Below are 21,072 nucleotides of genomic sequence, written 5' to 3' on the forward strand. Positions count from 1 at the left end.
CCAGTGCAGTGGAGGCAGTCACAGATGTCAGACAGTGCTGCATCCATAACCCTACACATCAGTTTGATGTTACATTCAGAACATGCCTGTGACTCCATAATGGCCCAAAACATGGTCCGAGTGACCCATGATATGACACCTGCAACAGATGGTGGACAGACAACAGTCCTCCTATGAGCACCCCTGTCAATCTGCCTGTGTAGGACTTCTCCAACTATCTGTTCATGGCCAGTGTCTACACTCACTGATGCCATAGTTGTCACACTGTCCTGTTCAGTGTCACCACCTTCGGACTGTCCAATATCTGTGGCCTCTGGGGACTTGGTATGTGTGGGCATAATGACTGTGTGCAGTGACAGTTGGGGGCAGTAGAGGAATGTCAACCTCTGGGACAGAATCAAGCCCTCACAATCACACCTGTGCCTCACTATGGCCATCATCAGAGTCTGATGAGACACAGGTTGTGAGGTGGACAGACTCCAACCCCCTGTTTACCTGTGAGAAGCAAGACAAAATCAGTACATTACTACCAGCACTATTATGTATGGTAATCCACACAGACTCATACAGATGAGGATCCAAAACTGTATTACTAATCCCACATCTTCTCAACCCTGCTCCCAAGCTCAAAAGACAACCTCACAACAACATACACAGACAAGTCAAGCCCTTTATAACATGCATGCCAGCTACATCCACTTAAAGTTGCCAGTACAATACAACTGTAAGGTATGATATAGACACTATATGTGACAGAACTACACAGGAAACCCAGTACACCTATCTTGGGAATGATATGCCAGTACTAGTGTCACTGTCACAGGTATGTACCATCTCCCTTTTGTGTTTGACCAAACATCTTGGAGTAATTGCCTGTTGTAAACTAGGCTGCATAGTCAATCATAACTATAAGTGCAAATGTGTTAATGTTCATTCAAATACATACCTGTGATTACCCAGTCCATGAACTGTAGTTTACTGTTCTTGAATGTAACATAAAAATAATCAGCTCTGGCTAAACACAACATTTGTACATAGAGCAATATGGTAGCCCTTACTTGTAATAGGGTACATATGATCCATTAAACAACAGTATCACACATACCAGGTACAGGACCATGGACTTGGGCCACACCTTATGGATTTATGAACAGGTGAGGGAGAGGTATTGTCAGCACCACCAAATGTTGCAGCACTACAATGTAAAATGTGCATATATCCACATGTACAGTAGCTACTCTGGTAATGGCTATATCGCTGACATTCTGAGTACGTGTGCACAACTGAGCATAAACCCCAACCCCACCCTTAATGCAGGTAGACCTGACACCCATGTTCTGCTATGTACAGCCTGCCACAATGACTGGTACAATATTACACTGGTGACCACAGTAAGCTTACCTGGATGCTCCCCTGCTGTGGACACTGTGGCACCCACCTCCTCGATGTATAGTATGATGGATGCATGGGAGCTGTCACATGGTCACTGGTTCATCAGGAATTCCTCTGTGGCCAAGAGTGGTTGTTCCATTGCAGGTCATCCACCTGTGGTGGGATGAACCCTGGCAAGAGCAGCTGCTTTTTGTTGTGCAGCATTCAGCATGTCTGTAGCCCAGTGTCGGACCTGCTCATAAGGCCTGTCCTGTTGGCCAATCTGATTAACATCCTGCGCAAGGCCTGCCCACAATGCTGCCCTCTGTTCCCAATGCTACCAATGCCTGGATGACAAGATCTGATGATGATGCCTCAGCCCATCCAGTATGATGTCATTCTCTGCATATGAGAAGGAGGGATGTCTCCTGTGGTACATGGTTCCTGAAAGACAGCAAAAGGGGAACACATTACATGACCAGGTACATGGACGTCCACTAAGTACAGATTCGGCACTCTCATAATGTCCTGCCCTAGCCACTTCTTCCCCACACATCATACCCCACAGTCTGGCAACATACTACATGTGCAGATACCACCAAGACAGAAACAATATTGGGATATGTCCCTGTGTGCTGTGACAGATTCTGCTACATATTCCTACTTCCAGTGCTGCAGTCTACTGTGGTGTGTCTCCTATGGGCAAACTCACAATAATATGTCATATGGCCACTGCCAGACTAATAGTAGTGTGCTATTACAACTGTATGGGTACAGTCCAGTAACACCAGTGTACCACAATGACAGTAAAAAATACAAACATGCTGTAGTATATGTTCCCTGTAGGCATCATACCTCTCAACTATACAGATGTTTGCAGACTTTCAAGATGTTTTGGACATTTTCAAACAAATGTAGAATTTTGACAAATGGTTGGCTAATCATTGATGGAAGATGTCAGAAAATAAAGACAGACATCTGAGTTTCACACATCATACCTTTCAGAACCCAGTCATGCTACTGTAATCGCTCTCATTCTATTAACTGCCTTAGTTTGTAAAAGCAATATTTAAGAAGTGTCCCTAATATTTGGGCCTTTTACCCTTCATTAATTATGGTTTTGTCCAGATTTTTTGCATAAGAGGTTGACAGATATATTAGGCATAGCTGTCAACCAAACAGGGACAAATGTAAACAGAAACAGGGACGTAACCAGAGTGCATCAGGGACACTTTGAAAATGTTAGGACTATTTATGTGAGACATTGACAGAATGAGAGGAGGTGAATTACTGTACATCATTTGATGTTACAGGGGTGTGCAGCCTTACTTATTGTCACTATGTATTACATGTAATCTACTAGCTTCCCTGCAACAGCCACCCATTCTAGGAGGGATTAAGAAGGACAGAGCAAAGATATCAATGAAATCAGGGACAGTTGAAAGGCATGCCTGTAGGTGTAGGACAGCAGAGTATCAATGACATGTCATTACCATAGGTCTTGGGCAGGTTTACTGCTGTAATCCCTATTCCCCATACCTCCAGTTCCTTACCTGCATGCTGTTAAATGGAGGAATCATTTACATACCTAGTGGAGTGAAATAATCCCTTCTTGAACTTTGCTTCTGGTACTGTTTTGCAAAGACTGTCTCTGTGTGAGGTATGTCTCATACAGACTTGTTCCTCATTACCAGCTGCTTGCCTTTTTATGGTACTGCTCATTAACAAGGTAATTGCCTCTGTACCATTATGTGGCTCTGATATGCTAATTGCAGCCAAAACAGTTGAATTGCACTATCATTAGCCAATGACATGCCACCACAGTGCAATATATAAGACCTACATGTAGAATTGGGCCCCTTACTTATCTGTGTAGATGGACATGACTGAGGCATGGAGACTACAACATCAAAGAGGGTAGGTATCATTACTGTCAATTATAGAAATTGATGCAGTATGTCAACATTTTAACCTAATATGTGTGGTCAGTGTCCCATGAGATTGTTGTCATCTGTTAAATCTATGGAAAATCATTGAGAGTTGAAGTCAGTAATGACAGACACATATGTGTGTGTCAGACTTCATACCCATGGAATATGCATGCTAATCAGCTGTTATTCTATCAACTATCTTTGCATGAGTAAACTGTAAAACATGTCCCTAACTCCTGGCCTTTGTCCTCACTGTGTCTGCATTCCATGTTCTAGGGGGTTGGGGGTATGGTAGGTCTGTTTCAGCTACCTTTATGTACAGCTGTGTATGCTACAGGCTGCAGCTACTACTGCAGGCTAGAACACATAAGGGGGAGTGTGAACAATCTGGAGGACAGCAAGCTGTATATGTATGCCTGGCAGCTGTGGCAGCCCTGTTGTTACAGCAGAGCTAGGGTAAGAGTACCCTTTACAGTCTAATCAAAGCAAGTGATTAAGTAATGTCTGTTATGCAACAGTGCCAATTACAGACTAGTAGACAACATATAGTTAGGCTATACAGATATGTACAGTGTGTCTCTACCTGTAGGGCTTTGACTTGCAAAACTAGGTAGCAGTTCATTGTGGATTATGAATGTATGACTCACTCATTACTTGCTGTTATCACAATAATGTAATTGAACTACAACACAAAACTGCATTTGAACCCAGGAATGTGTGTGGCAAAATGTACTACAAGCAAGGCATTTAATACACTGAGCTACTGAGTCACTACAGGTGCATGTGCCTTTGCAAGATATATGTGTACATATACAGTCTGTGTGAAACATTTCTACATCCATGAATATGTGGATGGCTTTATATGGTTGTATTTCTGCACCAAGGTCCCACTTGTACATGTACTTTGCCATTGCTGCCTTAGCAGGTGTCTTTCCACAAGTTAGTGATAAAAGGGCACATATACCTGCTATCACAGGCCTCACTTACATCCATTATTATGTCTTTGGCTGTCTACTAGTGTATTATTGCACCAGAGTCCAAGGTACACTCCCATTATTCCCATTAGCTTTTTATGTCAGTTGCACGCTTAATGACTGTCAGTAGCAATCAGTATGTTTTGCTGGAAGCACATGTTTAGCTTAAGGCCTGTGTAGCATGGTGGGTTAATGTAGTATGCTATAGTTGAGAGGAGCCTGGATATGACAATTGACAGAGGTGTTTACTTTCTACGTGTGAGTAACAATGTTATAAACACAGATAGTCATTAAAGCTCATTTAAGCTGAGCTAAGTGATGTGGTGCCACTCGCAAATATAGGTAAAAATATAAAGAAAAGAAAAAGGGGGTGATAGGAAAGTGGTAAAATGGGGGCAAGCAGGGGGAAAACATTGTGAAAGGCAGGTAGAGATGTACAGAATGTGTATAGGAAAGAACCATAGCTACCCATTTCTTGTACAGCAACAGCCATGCATTATGACAGGTTTTGTAGATGAATTTGGACTCGCAAACTCCAGAGAGAGGAGGTGAGAACAACATAAATGTGTTGTCAAGCCAATTGGATGAAATTAGGTGTGTCCAGTGGACATGTGCGAAATGGAGAGCTATGCATGGGGTGATTTGTTTTGTGGACAGGTGCCCATTTTTTTAAGGTGAGAGTGGAATGTTGGGAAGGGACATATGTATGTGTGGGGAGGTAAGTTGGGCAGGAGAGGATGTGATTGCAGACAGACAAGACAACAGACAGGAGTGGTGTGTGACATATGAGGGGGCAAGCAGGGGAAAAACATTGTGAAATGCAGGTAGGGATGTGCAAGATGGGTATAGGAATGAACCATAGCTACCAATTTCTTGTGCAGCAACAGCTGTGCATTTTGACAGGTTTTGTAGATGGATTTGGACTCTCACACCCCAGAGAGAAAGGGGTGAGAACATAAATGTGTCAAGCCAATTGGAACAAATTAGTTGTGTCCAGTGGACATGTGTGTGAAATGGAGAGCTATGTATGCGGCAATATTTTTTTTGTGGTAAAGGTTCCCATTTTTTTTAAGGTAAGAGTAGAATGTTGGGGAAGGGACATAGATATGTGTGGGGAGGTAATTTGGGCAAGAGAAGATGTGATTGCAGATAGACAAGATACACAAAACAGCATACAGGGGCTGTGTGTGACACATGAGGGGGTAAACACCTTGGATGGGGTGGGTGTTGTGGAATCAGAGTTCCAAGTGCCTCCAGATGGCAGCAGCATGACTGATGTCCCCAACAATGGGACAGTCAACACTTATCCTTCACTGTCCCGAAGGTGGTTGTGCTGGATGCTGGGTGCCAAGGCCAGCCTGCCTCACCAGGTTGGCCAGTGTGCCCTCAATCTGGTGTAGGTGACATTTACAGGTCCAATGAATGATCCTGTACACCATGACCAGCAGTTGTTGTTGGGTGACTACAGCCCCTCCATCCCTACTTCCAGGAGGAGGCTGCACCCCATCCCCTGAGGCGGTTCCACCCAATGCCGCAGGTGGTGCAGGGGCAGCAGAGTGGGCACCACCGACCTAGTTCCCAGATGTGCCAGGATCTGTTGCCATGGCCAGTTGAGGCAAGGTAGGTGGATCACTGGGAGCCAACCCACCCTGACATGCTGTGGTGATGGAGGTATAACTATAAGTGTAGGTTAGTTATGAACAAAACATTGTTAGTAATAGCAGCATGCCAGAACAGTGGAAATAACCCAGTTACATATCAATGCATATTATGTGAAACACAACAATAAATAACAGAACAGTCAGTATGTTAACAGCATGCCAGTAACATTTACAGCATAAGGCCAACAAAATAGGTAATTCAACAAGATGTTATGTGATCCTATCTCGCCTACATTCTGTACTGATGGGCTCGGAGCCGATCCCTCGGCTCCGACTCGGCACGCTATGCTATAGAGCGAGGCCTCTTATTGGCTGAGCTATTTCTTATCCCAGGATGCACCACCACTAATCCCCCAGATCTCGTTTGCCGCTTACAAGCTTAGACGTGGTCTCAACTTGGCTGGGCTAAGTACTAATTTATTTAGGCTTTTCCTGTCAGGAATTTGCTTGCTTTGAACCCAAAAGCTGTTTTAACAGCTATTGTTGTGATTTGAGTGTGTATTGAACAGTTCTGTTGAGGAATTTGTGTTTTTCGTCAAGGGAAGGTTTCCCGTTTTAGTTAGAGGGGCCTTTCCCTGTTGCCTTTGCTATCTTAGCATTTTATTTGTGGGTCAAGTACCCATTTAAGTTAGAGGGTCTTGACTCTCTCTATTTCTGTGTGGAATTTTTTCTTGTACATCTGTATTGTGTAAAAAAAAAAAAAAAAAACTTTATATTTTCTGTTCTAAACCATTAAGTTTTGGTGTTTCTCTTTAGACAGGTGTGTTTTTTTCTAATTTAGTCATGTCCAAAGAGCATAAACCCTCTGGGTTTAAAAAATGCACGAGGTGTGGTTTTAAGATGTCCATAACGGACGACCACTCCTCGTGCGTTTACTGTTTAGGCTCCAAGCATCTACAAGAATCATGTAGCATGTGTCACGCCTTCTCATCAAGGGTCCTCCAGGAGAGGAAAAACAAATTAATCCTTAAGGGGTTAATCAAGCCATCCTTCGAGGAGGCTTTATCTTCATCTCCCTCTCCTTCAAAAAAGAAGAAAGCGTCAGCTCCGACCAGTCTGTCGGAACCGACTGCCAAAAAACCTAGGCAGACTTCTCCATCGGCTCCACGGACTTCGGAGCCGAGGGCGGAACGGTCTGCCTCAATGCCTCCAGCCATGACCCCTCTGGTTTCGGAGCCGAGGACTGGGGCATCGAGAGGTGGGTCACCTTCATCGGCTCCACTGATATTGGAGCCGATGAGGGTTACCGGCTCAGACTCTTCCCCTTCGGAGCCGAAGTCCTTATCGGCACAGAGGGAAATTGCCTTGAGATCTCTCTCGGAGCCGATAGTGGTAGAATCCATTCGGAGCCGGTCCCCTAGTCCTTTGGAGCTGATGGAGAAATCGGTTCGGGCCCAATCGGTATCCTCCAGATCATCCAAGATGTCTGATTTGGACATCAACAGGGTGCTCCTAAGACTTTTCCAGTCTCCGGTGTTCCAAAAGCTAGTTTCGGCTCCAGCCCATTCGGCTTCAGAGCCGATGGTCCACCTCCCTTCTATGGTTCCTCCTCCAACAGCCTCGGCACCGTTGGAGCCGGTGCTGGTGGAACCGGTGGAGGTTTTAGGGTCAGGCCCGACCCTTACTCCAACTCCGGCTCTTGGGTCGGAGTTCAGTACATGGACTTCTTCCGTCGGCCCCGGGGGGGGGGTGCTTTGGGATTGATGTTTTCGGTCCCAAGTCTCCCTCTTGGTGCGTCGGCGGCGGGAGTGCCATCTACTGTCGTGGCCACGGAGGTGGGACCCTCCCAGGATTCTGGTGGTCCCGCCTTCAGGGCTATGAGGAGTGCGTTAGCCAAATCTTCTTTGGCTACCTCCACGGTCTCCCCAGCTCCTTCCCTGCATACCGAGACTGGGTCTTTGGCAGTCCCCCTGTCCTTAGACAGCGGAGCCCCAGGGCCTGAGGTTACCCCCACTGGGGTTTCCCCCCCTCCTGGAGGTCCTTCTGAAGCCTCTTTGGAAGAACCCCCCAGGAAAAGATCGTGCAAGAGGAAGCACGTTGACTCCCCTGATGAGTCTCTTACATCAGACACTGATCTAGATGATGCAGAGGGGTCCCCTAAGTCGTCCTCGGATGATGTCTCCTTTGCAGACATCCTGGAAGCCCTTAAACAATGAGGCGGCTGGCAGTCCAAACCCCCTTCTGCTGATGAGTCTGTGTTCCTTAAGGCCTTCAGGGCTCAGCCCTCTGCCTCCTGGGTGTCTCCACCCTTCGACGAGCTCTTGGATTTGATCTGTCGAAGGGCGTGGGAACACCCAGACTCTGTGGAACTGGTGCCTGCTCGTCCGAATAAGTTCCTCTTGGCACCCCCTGAAAAAGAATTTCTAACCAAAGGTGTGGCTGTAGATGCTTTGGTGGTGGCATCTGCTACCCAGCAAGATGTAGCAGAGGCTTCAATGTCCGTCCATCCTCCTAATAAGGAGTCTAGGAGCATGGATCGGTACGGAAAGCGCACCCTAAGTTCAGCGGCCTTTACATTAAGGTCCTTGAACTACCTTACGCACTTTACTAGATTTCAGAGGGATCTGATTAAAGAGCTTTCCGATACCCTCTTGGGTAACCTGCCTGAGGAGCTGGCCCAGACGGTTGGCTCTCAGCTGGCTACATTGTCGTCCATTTCAAACTCGTCCATGAGGCTCATTTCTTATGCGGCCGAAGGGGCGAGTAGAGCAGCGGGTACAGGCATTGCTCTACGGAGACAAGCCTGGCTCCGCCTGTGTCATTTCGCGGAGGCCTTTAAGTCTTCCTTTGCCAACGCCCCCTTTGATGGGTCCTCCCTGTTTGGACCCAAGGTAAAGGACACACTGACCCGCTGCGAACAGGAGGGTAAGACTCTGACTGCCGTAGGGGCACGATTTTCCACTCCCTTTCGGCCTTATCCCAAGGCTAAAAGAGGAGGGAAAATGTGGTTCCGTAGATCTCAGAAGCCTTACCCCTCTCAGCAGGATTATCCCCCTTCCAGAGGCAGGGGAGGTGGAAATTCTTCTGGAAGACGCCGTCCCAGAGGTGGCAGAGGCCCTCGCAAAACTGGAGACCACGAGTCCTTTCGTGGCTCTTCAGCCTTTCACAGTCCCTGAGGGATTGCCCAACTGTGCAGCTCCGGAGCCAGTCGGGGGTCATTTTTTGAAGCACCTGAAGGCCTGGGAAGGTATCACTCAGGACCGATGGGTGCTTCGAATTATCGCCGGAGGTTGCACCATCCCTTTCTCTCACTCCCCACCTCAGTCCAAAAAAATCCCGGACCTGCCACCCAGTCAACGGGATACTGCAGCCTCAGAAGTTTCAAAGCTGCTGCAAAAAGGAGTCATCCAACCGGTCCCCATAGACCAGATCGGATTAGGGACTTACTCAAGATTCTTTTTGGTGCCAAAAAAGACCGGGGACTTGAGGCCCATTTTGGACCTCAGCATCCTAAACCGCTCAGTCAGAAAGTCCAAGTTCCGAATGGTCACCCTACAAACCATTCTCCCATTGCTGGAGAAAGGTGTTTGGATGTGCTCCATAGATCTCAAGGACGCTTATTACCATATCATGGTACATCAAGCGTCCAGGAGACATCTGCGCTTCAGCCTAGGAGGCAGTCATTTTCAGTTCCGCGTGCTGCCCTTTGGTCTCACCACAGCCCTCAGGGTGTTCACCAAGTGCTTGGCAGTCATGACTGCTCACCTAAGAAGTCTAGGATTCCAGGTGTTTCCGTATCTAGACGACTGGCTCCTAACTGCCACCTCCAAGCATCTACTACTGCGGAGCCTACAAGCCACTATATCACTGGGCAATTCCCTTGGAATCACCTTCAATTGGCCAAAGTCTGTGCTGCTGCCATCTCAACGAATAAGATTCATAGGGGTAGAGATAGACTCAAACCAAATGCGGGTCTATCTACCTACAGACAGAATACAAACCATACAGACTCAAGTTCGAGCCTTACTTCCCAGGTCCAAAGCCCCAGCCAGGATGGTCCTGCAGCTATTGGGATCCATGTCCGCCACGGTTCTTCTAGTCCCCTTGGCAAGGTTGCACATGAGAATTCTCCAGTGGCTTCTTTCAGCTCAGTGGTCCTTTCAGGAACTCCCTCTCAGTCACCTCATATGGATCACGGAAACATGCAAACGGGACCTTCGCTGGTGGCTAGTGCCCTCCAATTTGGATCAGGGATGACCCTTTGTTCCACCTCCTCCTGCGGCCACTTTGACCACGGACGCCTCCCAGATGAGGTGGGGGGGCATTCCCTGGGCAGGTCAGTCCAAGGCAAATGGCACCCAGAAGAGACCCTACTTCATATCAACATCCTAGAAATGAGGGCGGTGCTTCTGTCCCTCCAAGCCCTTCATGATTACCTCCCTCAGGGCGTAATTGCCGTTCACTCAGACAACATGTCAGTTGTCTGGTACCTGAACAAACAGGGAGGGACCAGATCCTATCCTCTTTGCAGAGAGGCCATGAGAGTCTGGGAATGGGCAGTCTCAACCGAACGCTTTCTAGTGGCTACTCATATCCCGGGCAAGTCCAATGTGATAGCCGACAGACTGAACAGAACCATCCTCTCTCCTCACGAATGGTCTCTGAACATGACAGTTGCAAGTCAGATTTTCAGCAGATGGGGAGTTCCGTGTTGCGACCTCTTTGCGACTCCACTAAATGCGAAGTGCAAAAAATTCTTCTCCCTAACCCCGGCTCTGGGGAAGAGCCCCATGGACGCATTAGCCCGTCCTTGGCCCACCAGCTTGCTTTATGCCTTCCCTCCAGTTCCTCTCCTTCCCAGGGTGATTCAAAAGGCATCTCTCTTGGGGAGCAAAATTATCTTAATTGCTCCTTACTGGCCTCGTCAAGTATGGTTTCCCTATCTTCGGAAATATACTCTGGAAGGTCCATGGTTCCTGGATCAGATCCCAGACCTTTTGGTTCATCAGTCGGGACTATTCCACCAGTCCCTGCACACCTTAAAATTGACGGCTTGGCTCCTCCTCTTCCGACTATAGTCAGGAGTCATACATTGGATCCAGAGGTTGTACACATATTATCTTCGGCCCATAAGTCTGCTACAAAGAAACTGTATTCTAGCAAATGGAAAGGATTTGCTATTTGGACTCAACTCCGGGGCCTGGATCCCATCACTATTCCCGTGGCAGAAGTGCTAAAATTTTTAACTTCTCTTTTCAATCAAGGCTCTTCAGTCTCTACCATCAAGGTTCAATTGGCAGCGATTTCTAATTTTCACAAATCGATAAACCCACCTTTAATGAGCAACAGATTGTGTAAGACCTTCTTGAAAGGTGCTGCACTTTTAAGACCTCCGATTTCTCATCCTGCTCCTCCATGGGATTTTGATGTGGTGTTACGCGCCTTAACTTCATCCCCCTTCGAACCGGCAGCTACATGTGATCTAAAATTTCTATCGTGGAAGACTGCCTTTCTGGTGGCGATTACTTCTGCCAGAAGAGTTTCAGAGCTTCAAGCTTTGTCTGTAAAACCCCCGTATTTGGTTTTTCACAAAGACAGAGTATCTCTCAGGCCAAATCCTTCATTTGTCCCTAAAGTTTGTTCTAGTTTCTGCCTACAACAATCGTTAGAACTTCCAGTTTTTTTTCCAAAATATTCCAACAAAGCGGAATTCATATTCCACACATTAGATGTCCACAGGCAGTTGCATTTTTATTTAGACAGGACCAAACAAACAAGGAAAACAGATCAGTTGTTTGTATCCTTTGCAGACAATAAATTGGGCAAAGCTGTCACAAAGGTCACTATTGCCAAATGGATCAGGGACTGTATTACTCAAGCTTATTCTTATTCTAACAAAGAGCTTACCACCTCTGTCAAAGCTCATTCTACAAGGGCTATGGCTACTTCGATAGCATTTCATTCTAAGCTTGCCATTAGTGACATTTGTGCTGTGGCTACATGGTCTTCCCCGCACACTTTCATTTCCCACTACAAATTGGATGTGGCATCTAGAGGATGAGCTTCATTTGGTTCCACAGTGCTCAGGAGTGTTTTCCAATGAGCCACCCAGGATTTAGGTGCTAGGGATGCTGTCCCATCAGTACAGAATGTAGGTGAGATAGGATCACATAACATCTTTTAGTTATGTACTTACCATAACTTTAGATGTTTGGGATCCATCTCGCCTACATTCCTAATAACCCACCCTTCAGAGGATATCAGAAGGTCCGAATCCTGTTGTTTCATCTTGAAACATCTAACAATGTTATATAAACAAGTTATGCATGTGTGCATGAATGCGGACAAACAAGATCTGGGGGATTAGTGGTGGTGCATCCTGGGATAAGAAATAGCTCAGCCAATAAGAGGCCTCGCTCTATAGCATAGCGTGCCGAGTCGGAGCCGAGGGATCGGCTCCGAGCCCATCAGTACAGAATGTAGGCGAGATGGATCCCAAACATCTAAAGTTATGGTAAGTACATAACTAAAAGATATGTTAATACGAACGATTATAATGCATAAAAGTAATAAAACACATGCCCTAACATACAGTTAATGTAACACCATACGTTAAGAGTAAACCATAACCGGTGAATAACAATAATAAATAAGAAAGATAAAGGGTAGGGATAGACAGAAAAACAGTCCATTAATACCATTATAGACTATTTATTTGAGAATACTACTACTATCTACTCTATGGGTCTGTCCTTTCTTTATGTGTACAAGTCCCCTATAGCTGCTGTACATATACATACCTCTCAAGCTATTCTCCTGGGACAGTATGGGCCAATCAGTAACAGCTGTGGGTACACAACTACACAGAACACTTGCACATCAGGTGGACCGATATAACTACCAAGGTGTACTGTAGGCTGATGTAGTGATAATTTGCAATTTAGGTAATCATTTTGATGTTAATCCTGTGACAGATGGAGTATTCACTAGTAATTATATTACATGGCAGTGTGACACTTGAGAGGCATGTATGTATACTGTACAGAAACTCAACAACTATCATGCCTTGTTTGGCAAGCATGGGGATAGAACCCAATAGCAGTGACTGCAGAGGACATCTGCATGGGATATATGAATTGACTGCAGCAACTTTTATAAGTTCATAGGTTCATAGGTGTTTACTACGTTAATAACCACAGGGGCCTTTTTAAGCCTGGCCAAGCAATGTTTTTCTTTTTCTTTTGTTTCATGCATCCCAAAGCTCTGACAAGTTCTGATACCCTTGATAAGTGTAAACATGGGCCTGGGAGAACAACCATGTACAGGTTACCTGTGTCCGTTAAAGACATAGGTGCCAAACCAGGGATGAATTTCCGGTTTCCCATCCAATTGTCCAAGTTGCACTTGAATTGAGTTAGGGAGGAACTCTGCTCCACATGGGCAGGGAGCCTTTTCCATAGACAGGGTAGCCTCTAGGATGTATCCCTATCTCTCCAGCAGGTTCTATTTATATTATAGGCAAGGTTTATGTCTTTAGAATAGGTAATTCTGGTGCTGTTTGTTTTGTGGATATGCAAGAGGTCCATCAGAGTGGGGTCTGACAATGCCCTATCTGTCAGGCATAGATCTCCCCTCAAAAGGCTGTAGGAGACAGAAAGCAGGGATAGGGCCTTGACACAGGCTGCATAAGACAGATTACTTACACCCTGTATTCTTTTAATGAGGAACCTCTGCAGAAGTTCCAGTTGATGGATATGCCTAGTTATTTTAACAGAAACTCCAGGTATATAGTCATACCAAGGTTACATATTTTATTTCTTTTATTCTATGATTATTATTACTCTATTTATTTCCTTTATTTTATGTTGTATTTTCACATTCTTGCTAATGATTTTAACAGTCTGTGGCATCTAAACACACAATTATTGACTCATAATATGGGCTACAACAATTTACCTGTAGTTCCTGTGGACAGAGAATCTGTAAACATTATGTGACTGATACTGTAATTGTTAGTGTTACATAGCACTGGATTCGAGCCCTGGTCTGTGTGTGGCAAAATGTACTATATGCAGAGCATTTAACAAACTGAGCTACTGAGTCACTGCTTATTGCTGATTGACTGATGTTTGCCTAGAGCTCACCTGGAACCAAAATATGACCTGGTAGTAGTACTACAGTTTTATACCTGACTGCAGTGACAGTAGAACACACATGCATGAAATACAAGCATAACGGAGATAGTAGGTAATCTATACATTAGAACATAGAATGGAGTTGTACACAATATATTGTTAGTGGTTTAAAATATCTGTGAAGTCAACAAATAATATCAGATCATGGAGTGGGGTACCTCACCCATATACCTTGCTTACCTGCTGTTTGTGGATGACAGAGAATTATGTGAACAATACTGTCCTAGAAACAGCCTTGAACAGTACTATATGTGTTAAACAATGCATTTATCATTCATTATATTTGCATTCCACAGCTATTACAGTGTTATACTTGACTGCAGCACCTTACCTTATAGCCTGAATGCATATAGATCTACTGCAATGGTTAAAACAAGACAATCCTGATGTACACAATTTACCTTGGTGTTATTGGTATTGGTTCATGTTTTATGGCAGAACAGTTGGGATTATGTATTTCTTGCAAAACAGTTCTAATTCCACACTTATTGCACTACAGACTTTATTGTATATACTTTAATACAGTTACTCGTATTGTTACATGTTTTTATTACACAACAGTTGGCATTATTCAGTTCTTGCAAAACAGCTCTAATTAGACACTTATTGCACTACAGACTTTATTGTATATACTTTAATGCAGTTACTGCAATTGTTTTGAGTTTTTGTTGCACAACAGTTGCCCTTACTTAGTTCTTGCAATGCATCTCTAATTCCACATTTATTGCACTACAGACATTATTGTATATACTTTATTGCAGTTAATGGTATTGTTGCATATTTTATTGCACTACAGTTGGCATTATTCATTTATTACACTACAGCTCTAAGTCCATATTCATTACAATACAAAATTTACTGATTATACCTTATCATAGTTAATCCTTTACTCTTTCTTGCTTGTTTGACTAAAGTTAGCATAATACATCCATACTCCCCACACTCATGGTGCAACCTGGCCAAGCACCATGGATGCACCTCGATGTTATGAGCCCTCTCCTCTGCAGCTGTTGGGAGAGAAGCACACCATTATGCATACCAACTTAGCAGACATTCAGATGAGATATTGGTAAAATTGAGGTAAAATTACCTACATACTTGTGGGGCATTCCCTGTCTGAGCTTTTGGACCCATGAGTTCAAGACATCTCCCTTTTGATGTTTCAGGTTGTCATGATGATGATGACACTGCTCACCTGTGCGGGTGATATTAGTAGCACTGGTGATTTCCCTTGCCAGTTGGTCCTAGGCCTCCGTCTTACACTGCAAACCCTGAAAACCTCCCTGCAGCAGCCGACCATCATGTTTTTTTACTAGGAGTTCAACCATGACCCTGGACTTCAGAATGACCCACCACTGCACCCAGAAGTGGGCACTGTCACCAACGCCTGTCATAGTACCCTTCAGAGACAGAACTCCAATGGATTCTGATGTATTCCCACTTATTGGGCTTAATATAGCCTGTTTTCCTACCCATACATGCCAGTGGGCAACGTTTAAAAAATTGCTGCATTGCTTAGCACTGCACAGGTAAGCTGAGAACTGAGAAAACTTGAAGAACTGTATGCTTAGCAGTGTACAAATCAACCAAGCAGAGCTGAGCAGTACATAAACATTTTCAGCTATCATATTTGTGTGGTGCTTAGCGGGTCTTAGCAGAGCTTAGCAGAGTGCAACAGGCCAGAATTTAAAATAATTGGCATAATTTGTATTTCAAAAATAATTGCTTATTTTCTCTTCTATGTATTCAAACCCTACACCTACTGCTCATGAGGTCATAACTCTACCCTTTAGCTACATGAATATGTGGAATTCTGCTATACCTTTACATATACCTCTGAGCTACCTATAAGCACTGCTAAGCACCATACCACACCACGCAAACCCGCTCAGTTCCACTTAAACATGACATTTAAATAAATAATTAAATACATCTGGTTTCTATTTTTAGATATCTTGCAGGTGTTTTGGCACTGCTTAGTATTGCAGCACTCCATGCTGTGCAACCAAGCTTTAAAAAAAATAAAATACTGAAATAATACAATTGGACCATGCAGGAATGTCTTACTCATCTGTGAACACAGTTAGCACTACACTCCTGCACTGATTCAATAACTGTGTTCCACAGCTTTCCCTTGGCAATGCACCATCATTAACTGCTGAGGGGTAACTGTGTACATGGACACAGTTAGGCTCTGCACTGTGCCTACACAGATTTTATTAAATCCTGGGGTATGTTAAATTTCACTCTTACCAATATTTTAGCCATAGGGCCACAGTGGTGCAGCAGTTAGCATTGTCACCTCACAGCAAGAGGTTCTCCTGTTTGATTCTCAGCTGGAGCACCTTCTGTGTTGAGTCTGCATGTCCTCCCCATGGTTGAGTGATGCCTAAACACATGCAGGTAGGTGCGTGCATGAATGGGTGTGTTTTCTTTGAAGGGTGGGCATCGAGCTGGAAACTCAACACCTTAAAAATCCAATGCCAATCATTAGCGGACTGGAGTTCCACTGTGGCGACCCCTAACCAGGAAAAGCCGAGATATGTTACCAATATTTTAGCCATATAGAAAGCATGAAATAACTTTTGCAATAACGCATGCAATAATATCCAAAAATCATCTACATAAAACCCTAATCTGTTTACCTTCTTTAGAACTCCTTCTTTTCTCTCTCACTTCCCAAATTTCTTTGTCCCACAACATTGCAGTCATGGGCCAAGTGAACTGAATGATTACAAAATTCCTAAATCAACTTTGGTAGTGATTTATTTTTCTCAAAGCAACAAAAACTGGACATAATGGGATATAATACATTATATTGCTATATCCAGTTAGACTAGCCCGGTTAACAAATGTAAAATAAAAATAAATAAAAATAAAATATTAGCTAGGAAGGTTCTAGTCTTAATCACCGATATGCTGATGATTCAATATGGTAAAAAATAATGCCTGATAGACAGAAAGGTGAAAATAAATTTCTGGGACCAAGCCCCCCTGACTGCTTGATGTTAAGGACAAGGCCCCACAAAGCTTTTACAAACTCCATGATTGCATCAACTCAATGAAGGGAGAAATCTCCAGTAGTAAGTGAGTCATTGCTTGCACACATTTAGAAATAACACCAGCAAATGATTTCCTATGGAAAACAGCATTCAGGTTTATGATTTTTGGTGTTTTTTCTGCATGCAAGTGACACTCAGGGAGTTTTACCTTAACCACCTACAGAGGAGAAAGGTGGGAATGATCAGAATTTAAACTCCTTTTTTGGTATATAATTTGTTCCCCTTTATTTTTAAGCCAGTGTAATTTACTTTTGTCAGCATATGCTGCTCAATTTATATGAAAATGGATATGTGAGCCAAGGGTTACCTGGAAATCAATATGACTTCTCACTGATTTTATAGTATGCTTTTTATCAAGCTGCATCTCACCTTCATATTCAGCTGCTCCATTCAACCAGGGAACTCATGAATAAATGTACTATGCATCCTGACTACAACTGAAAATGTCTGTCACAATCAGCATCTGTCTGATCACTTAATAAATAGTGAAAAATAATAAACTCAATACAAAGATAATCAATCAAAATGTACTTACTCCTAATGCCCCATACATAGACCATTAAAAATCTCTGCCATCTGCCACATCACAAAATACTGTATTTATTTATTTATTTATTTTTGTAACGAATGAATAAAATCAATTAATTAATTTTATTCATTCATTTACTCATTCATTATTTCATCCGTTTGTTTGCTTGCTTGCTAATTTTAACAGTTCTTTAAAAGGGCAATGAGAAAAGACTGGTTACATTACTAGTATGATAAGATATTGGAGTCCAGAGTACGATTCTGAATCAGTTGCATGTTAGAGGTCCAGGGGCACAAATGATGTCATCAGAACTGCAAGTGAGAATGAGGGGAATATATACTAAATCTGATAGTGCAGTATCTTGGAATATTCTCTTTTTTCTAATTACAACAATCCTCTACATACTGTGTAAAGGTAACGGGTTTGGAGATCTTCACATTGAGAGGTGTTCATCCCCCTACATAAAAATTGAATGATATAACAATGAGTTTTACAATTTGGCATTTGAATCCCAGCTTATTTTTTTGAAGTGTGGGGACAGTTAGTATTCAGTCTTGCACTATTTTTTTGTTCCTGTCATAGTTGTCTGTTTTCCATTTCCTGTGCCCCAAATCTTCTACTTATTTTATGATTCCAAACTCAAGAAGCAAAACATTGTCATGCAGTGACAAAATTTGTTTGTATCTTTTACCTTTAACCTCTTTTGCTATCCTGATTTTTTTCTTTGCTGTTAATTCCAATCATTCTTCCTAAGCTGTTCATTCAGATACTTGCTCATCCACATCTGGAAGGCTAGAAAATGTACTTGTCATACAATCATATAGCATGCATACTACTTGTCAAAACCCATTCATTATATTTATTTTGAACAGTTAACTTTCTATTCCAAAAACATTTCACCTTCTTTAAATGCAGTTATAAAATACAATGCTTCCCACTTATTTTATATATCCGTTTTCTTTTATATATCCTACTTCTTTTATATATTATTTTCTTTCTGTCATACCTTTGGCAGAAATGTATTATGCACAGTACATTTTGTTATCTTTCTTATTATTTTCTTGTCTCCTGCACAAAAAAAAATGTTATTCTCCTATAGTTAAATCATCTTTATCCTGTTAGCAATTTTATAAATGTTATTTTTACAATCCCATTAAGCAATTTTATAATTGTTATCTACTGTTGTTTACTATCTTTTGTTTTGTTGTGGAGATTTTCCTCCTCATGTCTCTGCTGAAAAGGGTCTCTACCCAGTTGGATTAACCCGGCTAACAAATGTCAAATAAATAAATAAATATCATCGTGAACACAACTTATTTAAAAAAGCACTAGTGTGCAAGTCAGTGTAGGGGGTTGGTAATCTCAGGTAAAGGTCAGAATTTTTTATTGACCTTATCTCTACAATCACATATTACTAGAAGCATTGTGGTTGTCAATGAAACAACAATGTGTCCCATTCAAGCCTAATGTTCTTTTAATCTTTTTCTCTCTGCTTTTCTCTTCAGTCTGGTGATTGACTTCTACAGCAAAATTCTACATAAATGATGATTTTAACCTAATGGACAAAGACTGTAAAGGTAATAGTTATTTTAATTTTACTTAGAAATGTTCATCTGGTGTAGATAGACTAAACCATTTAGTTAGTTGGTTTGTTTGTTTTTTCATTAATGAGATAGTCCACATGGTATAAAAGCTCCTGTTTGTTAAACAATAATGACGAAAAAATAGCTGAGGCACCCTCTTAGGGCAGGTGAGGCTTCTGGCACAGTGTTTTTTTTAGTTTCCACATTTGACAAAATGCCCCTGTTTTTCCATAAGACTCACCTCAAAGAGTGGTGATAAATATAAGGTTAACATTGACAGGTCCAAATCTATTAATAGCAATATTTTTTTTTTTGACAAGGAAGTGATATGAAATTCTGTTTTATAAGATTTTATGTTTTTTTTGTAATCCCTTCTAAATGAAGTTTTTTTTCTTTCATTGTGGGTGTTACAAGACTTCTGCAACTAAAAACTAGCTGGGCAAATATAACGAATGAGGCAGAAGAATTTTTCCATGAATTCAAGGCAAATGACTCAAACCCCCTTCCAAAAGTGCATGAACATCTAAAAATAGCATTGAAGAAAAGCAGGAAAAGAGCACAGAAAGGATGCACAAGTGTAACCAATATGGACTATGAAAATTAAGGGATTGGTCAAGTCCCGAGAGAAGAAAAGGCAGGTAATAAGGTAACAAGAGATCTGGAAAACAAAAACACTGATAGCAATTGCCCAGACTCAAGATGAGTATTTAAATGAATTTTTAAAATCTTTATCAGATGTCAGCAGAGAGAAATTGACTTAGTTTTAGAAAAATGTTTTGGTTCTTCTTTTATTCTTAGGGAGAGTCCCTTCTTCTTCTGCACTTAGCCAAGGGCAATCATCCACAGGGTGGACCTACTCACAGAAGACAAAGGGTCTCATCCATCCCCACCTGTCCATTCTTCAACTGACATTGCAGGTGATAGGGTTTTGATCCCCTTCAGACACCTTTTTTTCTGAGGCTGTACTTAGGGTCCTGCAGGGACCCACTACAAGAAAATCTAATTTATTTAAATGGAAGAGATTTTCTGTTTGGTGTTTTTCTCATAACCTGGCTCCATTTACTGTAGATGCTCCTTTTGTTCTATCTTATTTGTGTGAATTGCTCAATGCTGGGTTGGCATATTATTCTGTTGAGGGCCACCTATCAGCTATCTCTGCTTGTCTGCCTTTGACTCACCCCTTTGGCCTCTAGATTTGAAACCAGGTTTTTACAGGTGTCCTTCACACTAGGCCTCCTGTGAAGACAATCTTTCCTTCCTGGGACATTAATTTTGTTTTTGAAATTTGACTCAGGCCCCTTTTGAGCCTGCCACTTCAGCTTCCTTACTGCATTGTTTTTGAAGACTGTTTTTCTTTTGCACCTTACTTCTGCCAGATGGGTGTCTAAGTTGCAAGCCCTTATAGCAGATCCTCCTTTTTTGTTTTTTTTTCATAAGGACAGGGTTTCCCTTCATACTAATCCTTCTATTATGCCCAAGGTGGTTAATGGGTTGTCTCTTAATCAATTTATTACTTTACCCACTTTTTCTGTTCCCCACAGTCTGCTAGTGAGAAGGTTTTGCACACCTTGGATATGCATCACATTTTTGGATAAGACTAAAAGCTTTTCAAAAATTTGAACAACTTTTTGTTTCTTTTCATCCTAGGTCTTTCAGTTTGGCTATTTCCAAATGAACCATGCCTTCTTGGATATCTTAAGCCATTTATTTTTGCTATTCAATTCATGGGAAGAGCCTTCCTTCTTAAGGCTCATTCTACCAGGGCTGTGGCTTTTTCTGGTATTTTTTCAAGAGTTTGGATACTAATTCTATTGTTTGAACTCTAA

Source organism: Protopterus annectens, chromosome 16.part0 (assembly GCF_019279795.1).
Source record: "Protopterus annectens isolate FY-2018-M chromosome 16.part0, PAN1.0, whole genome shotgun sequence".
Lineage (NCBI taxonomy): Eukaryota > Metazoa > Chordata > Ceratodontiformes > Protopteridae > Protopterus > Protopterus annectens.